The sequence below is a fragment of the Mesoplodon bidens genome (assembly GCF_964165515.1).
Source record: "Mesoplodon bidens genome assembly, contig: HAP1_SCAFFOLD_321, whole genome shotgun sequence".
In the NCBI taxonomy this organism is placed as follows: domain Eukaryota; kingdom Metazoa; phylum Chordata; class Mammalia; order Artiodactyla; family Ziphiidae; genus Mesoplodon; species Mesoplodon bidens.
The window spans coordinates 41,698-59,625 of record NW_027672059.1 but is presented as its reverse complement, the minus strand read 5'-3'; the positions used below and the strand labels follow the sequence as shown (position 1 = coordinate 59,625).

General features: G+C 41.6%; 1 long non-coding RNA gene across 1 annotated transcript; it reads left to right on the top strand.

Moving 5' to 3' along the window:
* The first annotated feature begins 1,046 nt into the window (after positions 1–1,046).
* LOC308610650 lies at positions 1,047–17,659 on the top strand. The gene is made up of 3 exons (XR_014014599.1): positions 1,047–1,070; positions 2,387–2,442; positions 17,527–17,659. It is a non-coding gene; the product is annotated as an uncharacterized lncRNA (long non-coding RNA).
* Positions 17,660–17,928: the final 269 nt, after the last annotated feature.

The following is a 17,928-nucleotide window of genomic DNA, read 5'->3' as shown; positions in this document are numbered from 1 at the left end:
CCTTGGGCCAGAGTTCTGCCCGCAGTCCTCCGCTCGCCTGGGCGCCGGCGCTCGCCGCCCGGCTGGGACCCGGCAGGTGGACTGTGGCATGTGCACCCTCCTTCCAGCCCCGGCCCCTGTCCCGGACCCTCCCTCGAGCCCTTTCGTGCCTCTGCTCGCCGGCCAGAGCTCGCTATCTGCGCCCCCGTGTTACCTGCCTCGGGAAGTCCCAGTTCGCAGGCAGCCCGCACTGTAAAAGGGTGGATTCGGCAGAGCCCAAAACCACATTCCTAGGGGAGGGGTGGGGTCCCCATCTAGAGGGTCGCAGATCGCATTACCGGCCGAGGGGAGGAGACAGCGGAAGGGAGAGTCAACAGGGGTAAAATTTGCTTTTCGCTTAGTACTCCCCCTCCCCCTCCCTAAAGCGCTGCGATGCCTGTAGGCTCGGGGACACGGTGTCCGCCCAGGTTCCGGAGCCCGACGGCCCCGGAACGGTTTGGCAGGACACAAGCATCTTTCCATACGCGGATGCTGCAGTCAGAGCGCCGGTTGGCCTGCAGGGCTGCCAGGCTCCAGGGCCCCGAGGGCGACCCCTCTCCGGGCAACGAAGCCCGCCTCCGGGCAACGAAGATCTAGAGCAATAACAGACGGATAAATCAATCAATGAGCGGCTCTTTGCTGCCAGCAGCAGAGAAACCTCGGGCTGATTAAATGCAGACGCGGGGTGTCTGCCAGGACAGGAGGGCGGTGGGGTACAGGGAACCGGCGGGGAGGCGAAGGGTGGGGGGAAGGGAGGCCGGGGCAGGAGCGACGGGAAAGACCCAAAGCCACGTTCTTAAACATGGGGGGCGGTTTTAAAGGAAAACAGTACGGGGGAGGTGGGGACAGGGCTGCGGGCCTCTTGGCCTCCAAGCCACCCGGGGCAAATTTCCAGGTGGGAGGTGCGGCCCGAGGGGCGGCGCCGGCGGCAGGAGGCGGGAGTCCGAGGCTGAGGGAGGGGGGGCGGTCACTTTAAATGCTCTTTCTTACCCATAATGCTTTGTGGGGGCGTTGCCATAGTGGATCCAAGATGGCGTAGAAAGTAATGAGAGGTAAGTCCTGAATTCCCCCTTCTCTGCTGCTGGGATCGCTCCGCGAGCTGCTGGAGCCCTCCGGAGAGAGAACCGGACTCCCCTCCGGTCCTCCAAGTCCCAAGAGGGTCGGCCCCGGGGCCGGCCTGAGGCCCAGACGGCCCGCGGCGGGGCCTGGGAAGCGGGGCTCTTCGAGGCGAGGCCCAGACGCTGGGGCTGTTTACAGCTTCTTTCCCTCCCTGGCCCCCTTCCCCTCCGCTGGGGGCCGCGGAGCCCTCGGCCCAGGCCGTGGAGGGGGCCTCGCAGACCCCAGCCGTGAGCGTGCGGGAGGTTTGTCCAGCCCACAGCACGCCGGGAGGGGAAGTCAAGCCGCCTTGCACGCTCCCCTCCTCTGGGTCGCGGCTGGGTGTGGGGAGCGTGCAGGCCTCCCACGCCCCCGCTCGATTGCCCCCTCTGAGCTTGGACTTCCACGAGGGGTGGGGCGGGGCCGGAGGGTGAGCGCGGGGAAAAGTAGGTCAGGGGTGCACCCCTCCCTCCCCCGCCGAGGGCTGTTGCCTGAGCTTCACTTTCTTTACCCCCTTTCTCCGCCCCCTCCTCGGAAATTCTCATTGGGCCACAAGCACATCAACAAAAACAAAAACAGAGGATCCTTTCCTGGAGATTCCTTCAAGACTTCCCTTTTCTTGAGCTAAGGGACCGCAGCTTTATCTAAGGAACTTTGATTGCTCTCCCCCCAAATTATTTGAGCCTCCTGCACCTTCCCCTTTGCTGAGGATCGTCCAGCCAGGGTTGGGAATCAGGGTCTTAGGATTCTTCTTGAATTGAGACCCTCAGGTTGTGTTTGAAACTCAAAATTGTTGTTCCTTCACCCTCACCACTTAACGCTTTTCAGGCAAATTGTTTATAGATGTGTAACTCCAGAGACAGTGGATGCCTAGAGTTGGGCGGGGGGAGGGGGGAGAAAGGCGTCGTCCTGGCTAGTTTGTTCTTAATTCTGCCCTCTCTTCAACTCGTATGAATGGATTTCTTCTCCATCATCTCTTCTTTTTTCTCCTTCTTTTTCATTTGATTTTTTGAAAGTAAGCTCAGTCAGATATGACATTTTTATGTTTGGATTTTAAGAACACTTTATAATTATTCTTTTCTCACACAGAGAGGAAATGTTTTTGTTTTAAAGTAAAGCAAACAGACTCATTTACAAAGCTGCATACTGTACCATTTTGGTAACTTTTTCCATTTGAAATTTATATGCCCTTTCACTTCAGGCTGATAGAATGTTTGCTACATGTCTCTTACTGGTGTTGTCTAGACACATTTTACTTTTCTGTTTATCTCAGGAATTGGATGAAGTCATTGATGACTAAAGAACTACAGTGCTGGTGAGATGTGTAAGGTGAGACTGCAGTTAAAAATGATTTACCTTTTTTCCTTCTTTATTTTAATCAAGTCATGAGGGTGAGACTGCAACTAAGTAACTTGATGGGGCCATCTTTATTTCCAAATCACTCACTCAGTCAAATGGGAGTAGAGGCAGGGCTAGATTTGGAAAGGACAACTGTGTCAAGTACACCAAACTTTTCAGCTACTGGAGCTTATCCAGAGCCAAATGTTATTTGCAGCCATCCTTGATTAGTATCTTCACCAGGGGTAATTATAGTTTGCCTATTTAAATTCCCTTGTGTAACTTTAATTGAATGTCTTAATTTTATCTGTGCTTTGGTGTCCATCACTTAGTCTGCATTGAGTGTTAGTGATTGTGTATGCGGATTTTGTGTGCCTACAGTTTGTGGGACTCATGTAAAGTACACCCTTTGCATTGGAAAGAATGATTTCAGGCAAATCCTGCTTTTATTTTCTGAAAAATGGAACAATGCTTGGCTCTCTCATAATTATTTGGAAATAAAAATGATAGTGTTGCATTTTGGTTAGGTTATTAGGGATAAGACTGGCTTGTCATTATCTTCTGGTCACATGTAGTGTGTGAATTCAGAGTGTTGCTTTATTTAATCTAACTCATAAGGCTTTGGATTTATAGAACATTATGAATACAGGGTCAACGAACAGTCAGTATTCTGTACTGGTGAGAAGGACAGTGTTGCTAATTTTACATTCTTCACAAGCAATTTTCTCAACTTTAAAAATATATCTTTTAATTTTTTTTTATTTTAGTCACTGTAGATGTACTATAGTACAGTGTGTGTGAGTGTGTGTGTCTGTAAAATATTTTACTATGGTTTATTGAGAAAATGTAAGTTGTTATGGTAGATTGGTTACTGCAGGGTTTTGTTTATTTTTCCTTTAACACATCTGAGTAGCCTTTGAATTTTGAAATTCACTCACAAAGTTTTCATCTCTATGACACATCTGTTTAAGAAGAGTAAGCTGTGCTTTATTTTATTCCAGATTGAGGCATACAATTGACATTTTTGCCTTAAAAAAAAACTTGGGAGAGGAAGGTGGACATAAACCAAGATCTTTTTGTAAGTGCACACACCACATTTGCTTGTGTTTGAAACTCAGAAGTGCTTGTGTGTATTACATATATTTTTATTTTTATTCTTACCAGAGCAAATATGGATTGTAAAATTTATTTATTTTCAGCTTACAGATGGAGGCATATTCATGCCTTAGGCCTCCCAATCTGTACCTTTTATCTTTTTTTTTAAATACATATTACTTTGTGGAAAGAACCAATGATCTACTTTAGGGCCTATGGAGATGCTTGTTTATAATCCAAAAGGGAATATTTAGAAATAGGTCATCTTGTGTGGCTAGTGTTGTTTGGCCTGAGCTGTGTCAAGACATTTTCCACAATTTTCACACGTGTAGACCATGTGAAGTGTTAGTATTGACTTCAAAGTGAAGTTGGTGGTTGGCCACCGAACAGGTTGTCACACGAAGCATTCTAAAATGGGAAATGCCATAGTACTGAAGTTTGTGGTGAAGCGAGGGTCTGTGTCTTTGAAGACATAGCTTTTTTAGTCTGTCCTTTCAGCTGGGAAGCTGGGACACTATTTTTAGGTAAGGTGGGAGTTTTGGGGAGTCAGTAAGTGTCTCTCTATCAGCTGGTGTGCTTGATTTTTGCAGTTGTTAGCAAGAAGTTTCATTTCTAATACCATAAGTATTCAATCTACATTGTTTTAAAGTCTGTATACATTTATGCACAGTCCAGAATTTTACTGGAGCAGGGAGTGATGCCAAAATAACAGGGGAAATCATTCCTGGTTGCAAAGCACCTTGTGTAGTTTAAAAATATAGAGCATATTCGTGAAAGGCTAAGAATATTGCAGAGGGACCTACAACTAAGTAGACCAGATCTTACATATGCAATTTTGTCCTCTGTTTAAGAAGTAGGCATGGTATTGATATTAAATGCAAATTAGTCTATAATTATCTGTCAGACTCTATTTAAGATTCTAAATACAGGCCCAGCACAAGAAGTAAGGTCCTTTGCCTGTTGTTTTAAATGCTTAGCAGTTTTAAATGCATAGTAGATTTGGGGCCAAGTTTATCAACTTGTCGATAAACAAGAGATGGGGAGGAGCTACTTAAAAATTATAAACGAAGTGTTATGGCTGTTTATTTCCATCAACTTAGATAAGTATACGTGCCAATATAATTTGATTTCTAAATAATAGTTTGAGTTGTTTTCTAGGAGAGAAGTATGATATGTGTGGAGGGTGTGGCCGCAGCAGCTTGTAGTCCATTCAGGTTGCTGGCTGGAGTCAGGGTGACGTCGGTAGCCCTGGCTCGGAGCCGCGTAAAGCGTAGTGGTCTGTCACTTCACCGGTGGCTGGGATTCTGCTTCTGAGCCTTCCTGAATTCAGTAAGGTTCATATTCCTCGTTCAAGAATAGATAGTAGACATAACATGGAGATTTTTAATTTATATGTCTATATGTGTGTGTGCATATATATTTATATACGCATCTATCTTTATTTTAAAAGCTACCAATTGTCTAAAGCAAATTGAACGTTTCTCAGCATACTACTAGAGAGTCATACCAACTTGTTTACCGGTGTAAATTGTACTGGGTCAGTTTCTCCAAGGGCAGGAGGTTGTCTGGTAAAGCCAGAATTTGTGTGTTCAACTTGTTTTGACCCCCAGAAACCCTGATTCATCATTAGGTTCTTCAAAGAATGCAGGCACATTTTTTTGAGTAAACCATTGTGACGTGTGAATGTTTGTGATTTTTGTTATTTCTGTGCCATATTTTAGGTGTTCTCAGAACATCTGAATTTGCCTTTTTGCTTTCTTCTGTCGATATTCTCCTGGTGGTGAAAATATTCCTGTGAGGCGAGCTTCCTTTCAGTAGGCAATATGTGTAACTAATATAGTCTAAAAAATTATTTATTTTTATGTAAAACTGATGCATGCTATGGTAAACAAATCCAAGCAGTGCTAAGTGTATATAGGAAAAAAGATAAAAAGCCTCTGCTCTCCTTCCTCCATCGTTAGCCATGTCCCCCTAATCTGACCGTAGAAAGCAGTTGGTGTTACTTGGTGTTTAGAAGACCTCTGTTGCCTAGGTGCGCGGGCACTAGTGAAAGCAGAGGGAGAAGTCATGGAAGGCATGGCCACTGAACCCGTTTAGATGTTAGGCAGGTATTCCACCCTTATTTCCTGTGATGTTAATTAATATTGATAATCTTAAACTTCCATTGGTTTAAGATAACTGTAATTGAATTGTTAGTGAACCACTCAAACACTTAATTGCATTGTCAGGTTGGTAAAGTTTTGATTTGTTGATCTTGTAAGGAAATAAATATTTAGAAATTGAATTCACGTAACCTTAGGGCTGGGAGTAATGTTGGTAATTATCATCTGTGGAATTTTATGATGAGATACACAGTATACTTACTATAGCTTCTATCTAGTCTGTCTTATTTTCCAGATGAGGAAGTTGAGGCCTGGAGAAGTCAAGTGACTTTCCCAAGGTCACACAGCTGATTAGTAGCAACATTAAAGCAATCTTTTATCTCTGGACCCTTATCTCAGGACTCTTGGTCCTGGCTGGTTATGCTACATTTTACTGCAGTACTGTGGACCAAAGGACCATATGCTGTGACCACTGGATACAAATGCTTCAGAACTGATACATCAGCAGTGAGTGGTGTTTTCTAGTATGTATTAAAAGGTTCCTTCTCTCTCTTTCAGAAATTATAAAGAGCTCTGATGGGCTCTTTGGGTGATAGCCAGTGCAGTGAACTGCAGGTGAGTAAGGTCTGGGAGAGCCTTATTTACAAAGCAAGGACTTGGTAATGCCTGAGGAAAAGACAAAAGGGACTTAACCTAGAGGAGGGTGTCTGGTCAGCAAGATGAGGTGGGACAAGGTGGAGGAAGTAGGGCCCTGGTGCAGCAGTGGTGACCTGGCTGAATTGGTTACTTCTGGAGCCGACTGGATGATGGTGAAGCTACTCCAAACAGACTGCCTGATGCTTTGTCAGTTTGTTTGAAGAGAAGTGAGGGTAGGTTAATCTTCCACTTCTGTTTTGAATGAGTAACTGCACAGGGATTCAACCTATCTGCATATGATTGGATCTTCAGATGTCCTTCAGTTTCTGTGTCAACATTCTTGAGTGTTGATCACCCAGTGCTCTGATGAACGGGTTAAGTATTAAATTGTTTGTTTTCTGTTATGTACTATGTGTGTATTGTCATGAATGACTATATATCCATATTTTTGAGGATCTGGATACCAGGAACATATCAATGGAAACAGAAGGTTAAACGTTTTTCCTAATGGTTGTATTAGTCCATTAGATTATTTGTATATTGCTGAAATGCCCTAAGAATGACATTTTAGTCTTGAGTATTTATTATTTCACAGTAATTAATCTTCTTGGTCCATTATAGTATCTTGGCCATTCAGTATTAAACTAAGAAAATTGTAGTACTACAGAGAAAACAATTAGAAGAGAGTTTTAATATTGTCCTTGTGGGGCATCAGTGCTAAAATTATTTTTTGATGTATTTTTAATGCTAGTCCCGGAGACTATAATGAGACAATGCTATATACTTTTAGGGTTTATAATTAAACTTATGCTTGGCTACTTATTGATTGCTAAAGTAAAACATGGTTGTAGGGGTTCTTTGTTTCTTGAGTTAGGGCAGTTTGCACGATTCATCCCCCACAGGTTCATGGGGATGATCAGAAGGCTAGTTGAGCTGGTTTCTTAGTCCTTGGAAAACTGGGATCTGGGTTGTCATAGGTCATTGTGATAAGAAGTACATGAGCGTTCTCAGTTAAGGCCAAAGTAAGCAGTAAAAGAGAGGTGTGGACCTCTTCCTGAGACTATATTGAGTTTGCATCCTGGGACCCCTAAGTTTCCTCAGTATGGTAGAACTTTCTCTCGTAAATTATAAAATAATTTAAGCATGGCTATTAAGTAAATTGTTAAATATTTGGGTTACTACCCCAAAAACAGTTGATTTTCTTTTTGGCATTCTGTTAAATATATATATATATATATATATATATATATATATATATATATACACACATATATATATATATACACACACATATATATATATATATATACATATATATATATACACATACACACACATATATTATTGTACTCATTTTTAATTATAATGCATATAATTTGAATTTTTTCTACTTATTAGATTATGAAACATTTCCATGTTATAGTTGTCACAATTTTAATTGACATGATTACACTTTGAGAGGCTGCAAAATACGTCATCAAGTCATGCCGTCAATAATTTACTTAAATCGTTTTATATTAGATATTTATGTTGCTGGCTGGTTTTCAGTTAATATTTAATCTACGTTATTGTAGATATTATTGTATTTTTTTCTGGCTAATTATATCTCTAGGATAAATTTTTGAATGCATTATTGTGTTAAATGGTATGAATGTTTTTATGGCTTTTGATATATATCGCCATACTGTTTTTCAAGAATGTTATACCAGTTTGTACTACTAACAGATATACAGATGTACCTGTTTCACCATAACTGGATATAAATACATATTTTCCTTAAAAGTTTTTGCTTATTTAATAGTGTAAAGTGGCATTTGTACTTCTTTGTTCTATAATGTTGCATTTTTCTCTTTGAGTCTCTTCATGGTGAATTGTTTGTTCATATCCTTTGCTATTTTAATCAGTAAACTATCGTTGTGGGCTTTGGATGTTACGACAAGTAAAACCAGCTAATAAACAGGTGATTATTAAAATGATGATCAGACCTCTTTAGCTCATTTATGGCATACCACAGTGCCACGGCACAGTCTTTGAGAAGCTCTGTTCTGAAGGATACAAAGACGAATAAAGCATCATTTCCTCTGACAAGGAGCGAATCATCTAGTAGAGAGAGTAGGGGCACCAAAACAAGAAAGGACTAATAGGAATTTGAAGGGTGTTGTAAGAGGGGTTCAGACAAGGTGCTTAGGGGTTCAGTGGAGGGAGTGATACTGCCCCCTTGGGGATGTAAGGGAACACTTCAACTGAGGAGGTGGCATTTAAATTGCACCACTGTGAAATTGAGGCGCCAGGGCAAGAAGAGGGCATTCTGGAGGGAAGGGTAGCTTGAGCAAAGGCTGAGGGGTGCTGTTGGAAATGAGGTGGATGTCCGGAAACTGAGTATCCAAATTACCCAGACCCTGGGTTACATGAAGGAACATAGTGGACAGTGAGGCTGTTGAGAGGTCATGACTGGGTTTTGGAGAATGAATATGATGGATTGTCAGTGAGGAGAAACTAGAGACAGGGTTTTCAGTCGAGTTCATGGCACTACTCCAGGTGAGGGATGATGAGTGCCTGAGTTAGTGTGCTTGGGAATGAAAGGAGGTGGTGGAGTCAAGAGATACTTTGGAGGTTGAACAGAGATGTGGTGACTGATTAGGTAGGAGGGTAAGGAACAGTCAGTTCTGTGTCTTAAGTCAGAGATGATGCTGAGGTATTTGTGGTTGGATGGCTGGCAGAATGGGACAGCAGGAATACAGAAGTCAGGAGGAAGAGCAGGTCTTAGGGGTTTAGAATAGAGAAAAGATGATTTTGGTTTTGTGTGTTGAGTTTAAGGAACTAGTAGAAAGGTGAAATCAGAATCTTAACCCTGGAAGGAACAGATGAGGAAGTTCGGGGCCCAGAGGAGCTTGAGGGACCAGTGAGGTCTCACAGTTAGATAAAGCAGAGTGAAGACTGAATCTTCCTGATTCCCAGTGCAGCACTTTCTTCAGTGCCTCAGACTGAGAAACTTCTCTGCTGTGGTGTTTTCCTCGCACCTAGGTGTGCTCAATAGGAAGTTGGAAGTGGCAGAGCTTATGTTGGGAGTGAAGAGCTTATTTTTCAATTACATTTTTATTATGGAAAATTTCAGATGTATAGAAGTGGAAAGGGTATAATCAATCCCACTGTACCCGTTGTTCAACTTTAATAGTTAGTAATGTTGTTTCATCTGTTTCCTCCCTCTCCATCAATTCTATTGAAGCAAATCAGATAAAGTGTTTTGGTGAACTTGAACTCTGTGTATCTGTAGTTAAGGAGAATTGAACAGTTCAGTAGGGTATGTTCTGAGCTTTCTGGGTGGGGGTCTAGAGTGAACAGAAGTAGCATTAATTGCCAGGATTCCTGGGCAAATCACTTACGTCTTCTGAGCCTTCGTTTGTCTGTGAGATGGAAGTAATAATGGCAGCGTCACAGAATCACCTGAGATAAGGTGTAGAAAACGCTCTGTGAACTGTGAGCCTGAAGAGTGTTATGCAGATTTTAGTTGTTGGTAATAACAGAAAGGTAGTGCTATTCCTTTGGGCTTCTGTGTTGCTGGCATTCAATACATTGTTATTACTCAACAAAGAATAACAGGGAACAAAACAGACAAATCTCAGCTCTCCTGGAACTCATGTTCTAGGTCTGGAGTATAATAGGAAGTTGATACCTTAATAGTGATTAGTGTGGGCTAGACACTGTTCTGAGGGCTTTCATATTTTAGCCTATTTAATTCTTGCAGTAATGCCTTGAAGTGTAGCACTGTTATTATTCCCATTTTGCAAATTTGGAAATCAAAGCAGATTTTTAAGCAGATTGCCTCAGGTCACAATGCCAGGATTCAGTTTCAGGCAGAGCTGGCTTCAAGCCTATACTCTTACCCCTGTGCCATTAAAACGCTTTAGCTCATTCATGGCGTACTAGTGTTTGGTACAAATAAAAAAGGTAGGCCCTGATTGAAATTATTCCTAAACAAGTAAGTGTTCTCTTCTTGTGGGAGAAAAAAAGACAAAAACAAAGGAAAACAATGGCAGTACACAGTTCTCTGTGGATGGGCATATATTAGTATTCTTACACAGAAAAGAATTTTTCTTCCTACATTTTATAGGCTTCACCAACTTTCTTGGTTTCTTTAGATATAAATGGCCACCTCAGTGGAATGAAGTCATTTTCCTGCTGGTACTTGGGAAGAGTCTCTTCTTGGATGAATCTCCTTCTTGCTTACAATTCTTCTTTTTTCTCCTACTCCTCTCTTTCCTTACCTTGGGGCAGTTCCCTTCTCTGATTTCCCCTGTTGTCTGATCCTCCTTTTCCTCACAGCTGTGGTGTCCCTTCCCAGTGTCATCAGCTGCCCATGTTCTCAGGGATTTCCTTCCTTCTGCCTTTGCCTTCTCTTCCCTAGCCTGCCTCTGTCCGTCTTCTTGGGCCTTACCGTTTGTTGTGGCTCTTCTGAGTTTCTTCAGTGGGACTAACGTCAGGACCAATTTCCCGCCCCTGGCTCTGGCTCTGCCCTGCCAGCTCGTGGTTCTCCTTCCTGGGCAGGGAAGATGGGGAAATGGGCAGTGAGCATTCCTTAAGTTTGCATCAGGATTAGGACAAGGGCCTCATTCCTTTTAAGGAGGGTTAGGAGGGTATTATGGCTTGCATACCTGTGGGGGTTTTTTGAATATTGTTAAAATATACATAACATAAAATTTACCATTTTAATCATTTTAGCATACAATGTTCAGTGTCATTAAGTGCATTCACATTGTTGTACAACCATCACCACCATCCATCTCCAGAACTTCATCATCTTCCCAAATTGAAGTCTGTACTCATTAAACACTAACCCTCCATCCCCCTCTCCCTCAAGCACCTGGCAAACATCATTCTACTTTCTGTTTCTAAGAATTTGAATAGGGTCCATTCATACCATAGGTACCTCATATAAGTGCACTGATACAATATTTGTCTTTTTGTGACTGGCTAATTTCACTTAGCATGTCTTCAAGGTTCATCCATATTGTAGCATGTGGCAGCATTTTCTTCCTTTTTAAGGCTAAATGCTATGCCATTGTACATAAATACCACATTTTTTAAAATCCATCCAGTTTTTGATAGACACTCAGGTTGCTTCCACCTTTTGGCCGTTGTGAATAATGTTGCTGTGAACTTGGGTGTATACATATCTGTTCAGGTCCCTACTTTCAGTTCTTTCGGGAAATACCCAGAAGTGGAATTGTTAGATCATATGGTAATTCCGTGTTTAATTTTTTGAGGAATCCCCATATTGTATTCCATAGCAGTAGCACCATTTTATGTCCACCAGAAATGTAAAAGGGTTCCAATTTCTCCACACCCTCGCAAACAGTTATTTTCTATTTTTTTGATAGTAGCCATCCTAATGGGTGTGAAATGATAATATATACTTGTTTTTAAAGGTGTTTTATGTAGAATAATAGAATTTCAGGACCTGAAATGGTATTAAAGATTTCTGATTCAATTAGCTGTAGACAGCAGCGAATGTTCTCATATGTCTTAGCATTTTCACTTCTTTCTCATTTGGAGAAAGGCATTTTGGGCAGACGGGTCTCTACTGGATCTTCGGCTCAAGATGAACTATGTCTGACCCAGGCAGGGTACATGGAATGCAGCTTTGCAAGAGATCTGCTCTTCTCTTCTGCCAGTGACTCTCTTTCTTATACTTCTTTACAGTTTCCAACTGTGTCTTCTGGGTTATTTAATATTCTTTCCAGCTTCTTTAAGGGATAAGGTAATTGTATTCAAATAAACATTCTTATTTTTAAAAAAAGTAGGTAAGTTAGCAATTAATGAGCCCAAGATCAGTATAAACTGCTCAGATGATTAAAAAGACTGTATTGAATATCAATTTGAAGGAAACCTAAATATTACTCCTGGATGTTAGCTATAATTCCTTACTCTGTAAAATAAGTCATCCCTTTTCAATTTTTTTTAATTTGGAGGAGATGATTTAAGCAGCATAAAATAAAATATATTTTATATTTACGAGAAGATTATAACTTCTGGATTAGTTTGGGTTTTGAATCTTTTTTAAGTTAAAGAAAACTGTTAGTTTAATTTATATTATGAAAACCTATACGCCTACAGCAAAGTTGTAAGAATAGTATAATCAATACCCAATTGTTAGCGTTATGTCATAATTTGCCTTGTCTCTCTTTCTCTGTCAAATAGATAGAAAGTTTTTTCCTGAGCCAGCTAAAAGTAAGTGGCAGACATCTTAGATGGCATTTCATTCATACTTCATCATGTGTCTCCTAAGAATGAGCACATAGTTCTTCATAAACATAATACCATTATGACACCTAAGAAAATAATTCAGTAATACTAATAGTTATACTATCAGATATCAAGTACATGTATAATTTTTCCTCTTTCTTCCCAAAATGTATTTTATTTCATTAGTTTGTTTTTGACTCTTTAGTTTCTTTGTTTTTAAATTAATTAATTTAATTTATTTATTTTTGGATGCATTGGGTCTTCGTTGCTGTATGCGGGCTTTTTCTAGTTGCGGCGAGCAGGAGCTACTCTTCATTGCGGTACACGTGCTTCTCACTGTGGTGGCTTCCCTTGTTGTGGAGCACGGGCTCTAGGCATGTGGGCTTCAGCTGTTGTGGCGCACAGGCTTAGTTGCTCTGCAGCATATGGGATCTTCCCGGACCAGGGCTCAAACCCGTTTCCCCTGAACTGGCAGGCAGATTCTTAAACACTGCCGCAACAGTTATTATTTTTTTAAAAAAAATTATTTCCTCATTTGTTTTTATGTCATGATGCCTTTATATATTCATTTTTATTATTGTTTATGTTTGGCTGTGTTGGGTCTTTGATACTGCGCATGGGCTTTCATGAGTTGTGGCAAGTGGGGGCTACTCTTTATTGTGGTGCGCAGACTTCTCATTGTGGTGGCTTCCCTTGTTGCGGAGCACGGGCTCTAAGGGTGCGAGCTTCAGTAATTGCAGCAACTGGGCTCACTAGTTGCAGCACACAGGCCCTAGAGTGCACGGGCTTCAGTAGTTGCGGCATGTGGCCTCAGTTGTTGTGGCTCGCGGGCTCTACAGCGTAGGCTCAGTAGTTGTGATGTACGGGCTTACTTGCTCTGCGGCATGTGGGATCTTCCCGGACCAGGGCTGGAACCGGTGTCCCCTGCATTGGCAGATGGATTCTTAACTAGTGCACCACCAGGAAAGTCCCAGACTTTTCTTTTCTTAATGACAATTTTGAAGAGTCCTGGTTCACGTATTTCATAGACTGTCCTTCCACTTGGTTTTGTGTGATGTTCTCCTCATGACTGGAGTGGAGTTAGGGTTTTGGGGAAGGAGATGTTTACTTTTAATATTCGGTTTCAACTCTATCTTTTGGCTTTTTATATAAGATATTCAATGCATTTAGTTATATATTTAAAAAAGCAGGCTTGTAGACTATTATTTTAAAATCTGCTTGCTATTTTGTAATCTGCTTGGGTTGATGGTTGTATGTTTTTTTTTTTTTTTCAGTACGTGGGCCTCTCACTGTTGTGGCCTCGCCCATTACGGAGCACAGGCTCCCGACCCGCAGGCTCAGTGGCCATGGCTCACGGTCCTAGCCGCTCCGCGGCATGTGGGATCTTCCCGGACCGAGGCACGAACCCAGGGCCCTTGCATCGGCAGGCAGACTCTCAACCACAGTGCCACCAGGGAAGCCCGGTACACTTTTGTTTTAATTATGCAGTTGGCTCTATTGTGTTGATTTACATTTTATTGGTAAAGCTCAACTGCTTTGGATTATGATGTGTTTACAAGGCTACACAGATAATCTGAAAGGGAAAATGAAGTAATACAAATGACAGAAAATGTTTTATAATAATAAAATTATCTTGGCAAGCAGCAACCTTTTCTCAAAGTCAGTGTTTTAATATAATTTGCTTGCTTCATAAATATGGCTTTCTTGTTTGTTCTTATCTTTATTGATTAGTGAGCATGTTAGATGACTTGGGAGGAATCTCACTGTCTTCAAGAAATAATTTGGAATTATTGATCCCGAATGCTGACAATTCTCAAAAATGGGTCAGGAAAATCAAAGTAATAGATGGAAAAAAAATCTCAATTTTAGCTGTTGATACAACTTTACTTAAATTTAGGGTGTTTTTTATAATTTAAGTTACTTAAACAGGTGGTGGAAGGTCCACCAACATATTTATTTTATGTATTTAAAGCATTTTACTTTGTGTATTGAATTCCATTCATTCTGGAATTTAGGAGAATTTACCTCTTTATGAAAGAGATTATTGAAAGTAGAAAATGATTGATGACCTTCGCTTCCAGTATTCTTCTGAATAGACTTAGTCTCTCTTCTAATGCTTCTTGCATACTCAGTAATTGTATAAGGTGTAGAGAAAAATGCAGGTCTGGCTGAATATTAAGCACAGTACACTAAATAAAGCTTTTTTACTTTGCAGAATATTTTACATGTGTGTCCCATAGATTCATCAGAGATTCTAGTTTTGGATAAAGGCAAGTACATTTAAGGACAATACAACATCCCTGTCTATGACATTGGCATTCGAATGAGAAGTGAATTTGGTTCAGGACGGTTCTTGGAATGCTTGGCATTTAGGTTATTTTAGGTCAACTCTTTGGGCAATTCAAATAGAGTATTTAATGAATGGTTTTCGTGAGCAGAATGGTTGTCATGTCATGTCATAGATGGTCTAAAACATGACTCTTATTTCTAAAATAGTTGTGTTGGTCAGATAAGGCATCTTACATGATGTATTTAATCCAAGATAATGATGGATGAGTAAGAGGCAGATCATTCTCGAGGAAGTAATTTTGGTTTTGAGAGAGGCATTCTTAGGGAAATAGGCCTTGCAGTGCTCATTTAGAGCTGGGCAGGATTGAGGTCCGGAGAGAGGAGGGAAAGGATATTTGGGTGGAGGGAAGGGCATTGGCAGAGCCTCAGAGGCCTGACGGTTCCTGGGGCCTTTGTGGGAATGGTGGGAAAGTTGGGCTGCAGTCAGCCTGTGGGTGGCCTGGACGTTGGGTAATGAGCGTGGCCGTCAGTTTATGGGTGCCCTCTGTAGAGTGGTCTGTAACTTGCTTCCTCCCTGAGCAAGTGTGACACGCTTCTGCTAGCTGCAGTGTCTTCCCCACAGCTGTGCTGTCCATTGAGGAGAAGGGGGCCTGCTCTGCCATGGCTTCCTTACTCCTCAGGGTATGGCGTGTGAGTTATTTTAATAATGTATCAACCTGCCTTTTCTTTCTTTTGTCACGATGCATTTGCTTTCTAAAGTGGTCTTGTTTTCAGGATAATAATTGGGTTTCCACAGGGAAAATCATAATGTATGAGGCAAATTACTGACTAAAGGTAAATTCCTGACTTAAAAAATGAATCTCTAATATTTTTCTAGTAGTTCTTCTTTTGTTTAAATTTTTGTTGTGTTAGTTATGTATAGAAACTTAAGGATAGTAATTTCTGCTCAGGTGGATAGTGGTACTGTTTAGCACAGCTCATTGGTCTTCTGAAACTTTTACAAATGCAGTCTGATTCATTCCAGCCAAGTTAATTATGAGGTACATATTTTTTTCCCCTAATGGAGACAAATGTAAAAGACAGAGATACAGAAATCATCTCCAGTTTAGATTGAAGAAATTTTAGTTACTACTGTTTGTTCCTGCTATTTGATCACAGTTTATTTTTATTTTTTGAAGTCTGTCTCTAATCAAATAAGATTTAATGTTTTAGAAGTAAAAGAGCACCATGACTAAATTAATAAGAAAAGTTAATTTAAGGACAATAATTGATTTTTAAAAATATAAAAGTACATTTCATGACTTGATTTCAAGATGATCTGGTGGTATCCTTATACTGCTGCAGAAGGAAGTCCACAGTGGGACGAGAATGATGCTTAAAAATCACCACCCTTATTATCTATGACTGAACATGTCTTAGTCCAGGCCAGTGTGCCTACCACCTCTGTGGTACACTGTTGATGTCATTTTTCTTCCAGTATTTACTTTTGGTCCTGGACCAGTTATCTAGCTGTGATGGGATTCTCCAAAAGTATCCTACATTTTGTACTTAGTGAACTAGTGATTGTTCTGTTTGCAGACATTCTTTCTGAGGCTCTACTCTTGCCTCGAAAACCTACATTTGCAGAAAGGGAAATGTATAGGTTTTCCTTTTCAATGTATTTATTTTTATTTATATTTTATTTATTTTTGGCTGTGTTGGGTCTTCGTGTCTGTGCGAGGGCCTTCTCTAGTTGCGGCGAGCAGGGGCCACTCCTCATCGTGGTTCGTGGTCCTCTCACTGCCGTGGCGCCTCTTGTTGCGGAGCACAGGCTCCAGAAGCGCAGGCTCAGTAGTTGTGGCTCACGGGCTTAGTTGCACTGCAGCATGTGGGATCTTCCCGGACCAGGGCTCAAACCCATGTCCCCTGCACTGGCAGGCGGATTCTTAACCATTGCCCCGCCCGTTATTCTTTTATTTAAAAAAATATTTCCTCATTTGTTTTTATGTGATGATGCCTTTATTTATTTATTTTTATTGTTTATATTTGGCTGGGTTGAGTCTTTGTTGCTGCGCGCAGGCTTTCTCTAGTTGTGGCAAGTGGGGGCTACTCTTTGTTGTGGTGCGCGGACTTCTCATTGTGGTGGCTTCTCTTGTTGCGGAGCAGGGGCTCTAAGAGTGCGGGCTTTAGTAATTGCAGCACCTGGGCTCAGTATTTGCGGCACACAGGCCCTAGAGAGTGCGGGCTTCATTATTTGCAACATGTGGCCTCACTTGTTGTGGCTGGCGGGCTCTAGAGCGCATGCTCAGTAGTTGTGATGTACGGGCTTACTTGCTCTGCGGCATGTGGGATCTTCCCGGACCAAGGCTGGAACCTGTGTCCCCTGCATTGCCAGACGGATTCTTAACTAGTGCACCACCAGGAAAGTCCCAGACGTTTCTTTTCTTAATGACAATTTTGAAGAGTCCTGGTTCACATATTTCATAGACTGTCCTTCCACTTGGTTTTATGTGATGTTCTCCTCATGACTGGAGTGGAGTTAGGGTTTTGGGGAAGGAGATGTTTACTTTTAATATTCGGTTTCAACTCTATCTTTTGGCTTTTTATATAAGATATTCAATGCATTTAGTTATATATTTAAAAAAGCAGGCTTGTAGACTATTAGTTTAAAATCTGCTTGCTATTTTGTAATCTGCTTGGGTTGATGGTTGTATGTTTTTTTTTTTTTCAGTACGTGGGCCTCTCACTGTTGTGGCCTCTCCCGTTACGGAGCACAGGCTCCCGACCCGCAGGCTCAGTGGCCATGGCTCACGGTCCTAGCCGCTCCGCGGCATGTGGGATCTTCCCGGACCGAGGCACGAACCCAGGGCCCTTGCCTCGGCAGGCAGACTCTCAACCACTGTGCCACCAGGGAAGCCCAGTACACTTTTGTTTTAATTATGCAGTTGGCTCTATTGTGTTGATTTACATTTTATTGGTAAAGCTCAACTGCTTTGGATTATGATGTGTTTACAAGGCTACACAGATAATCTGAAAGGGAAAATGAAGTAATACAAATGACAGAAAATGTTTTATAATAATAAAATTATCTTGGCAAGCAGCAACCTTTTCTCAAAGTCAGTGTTTTAATATA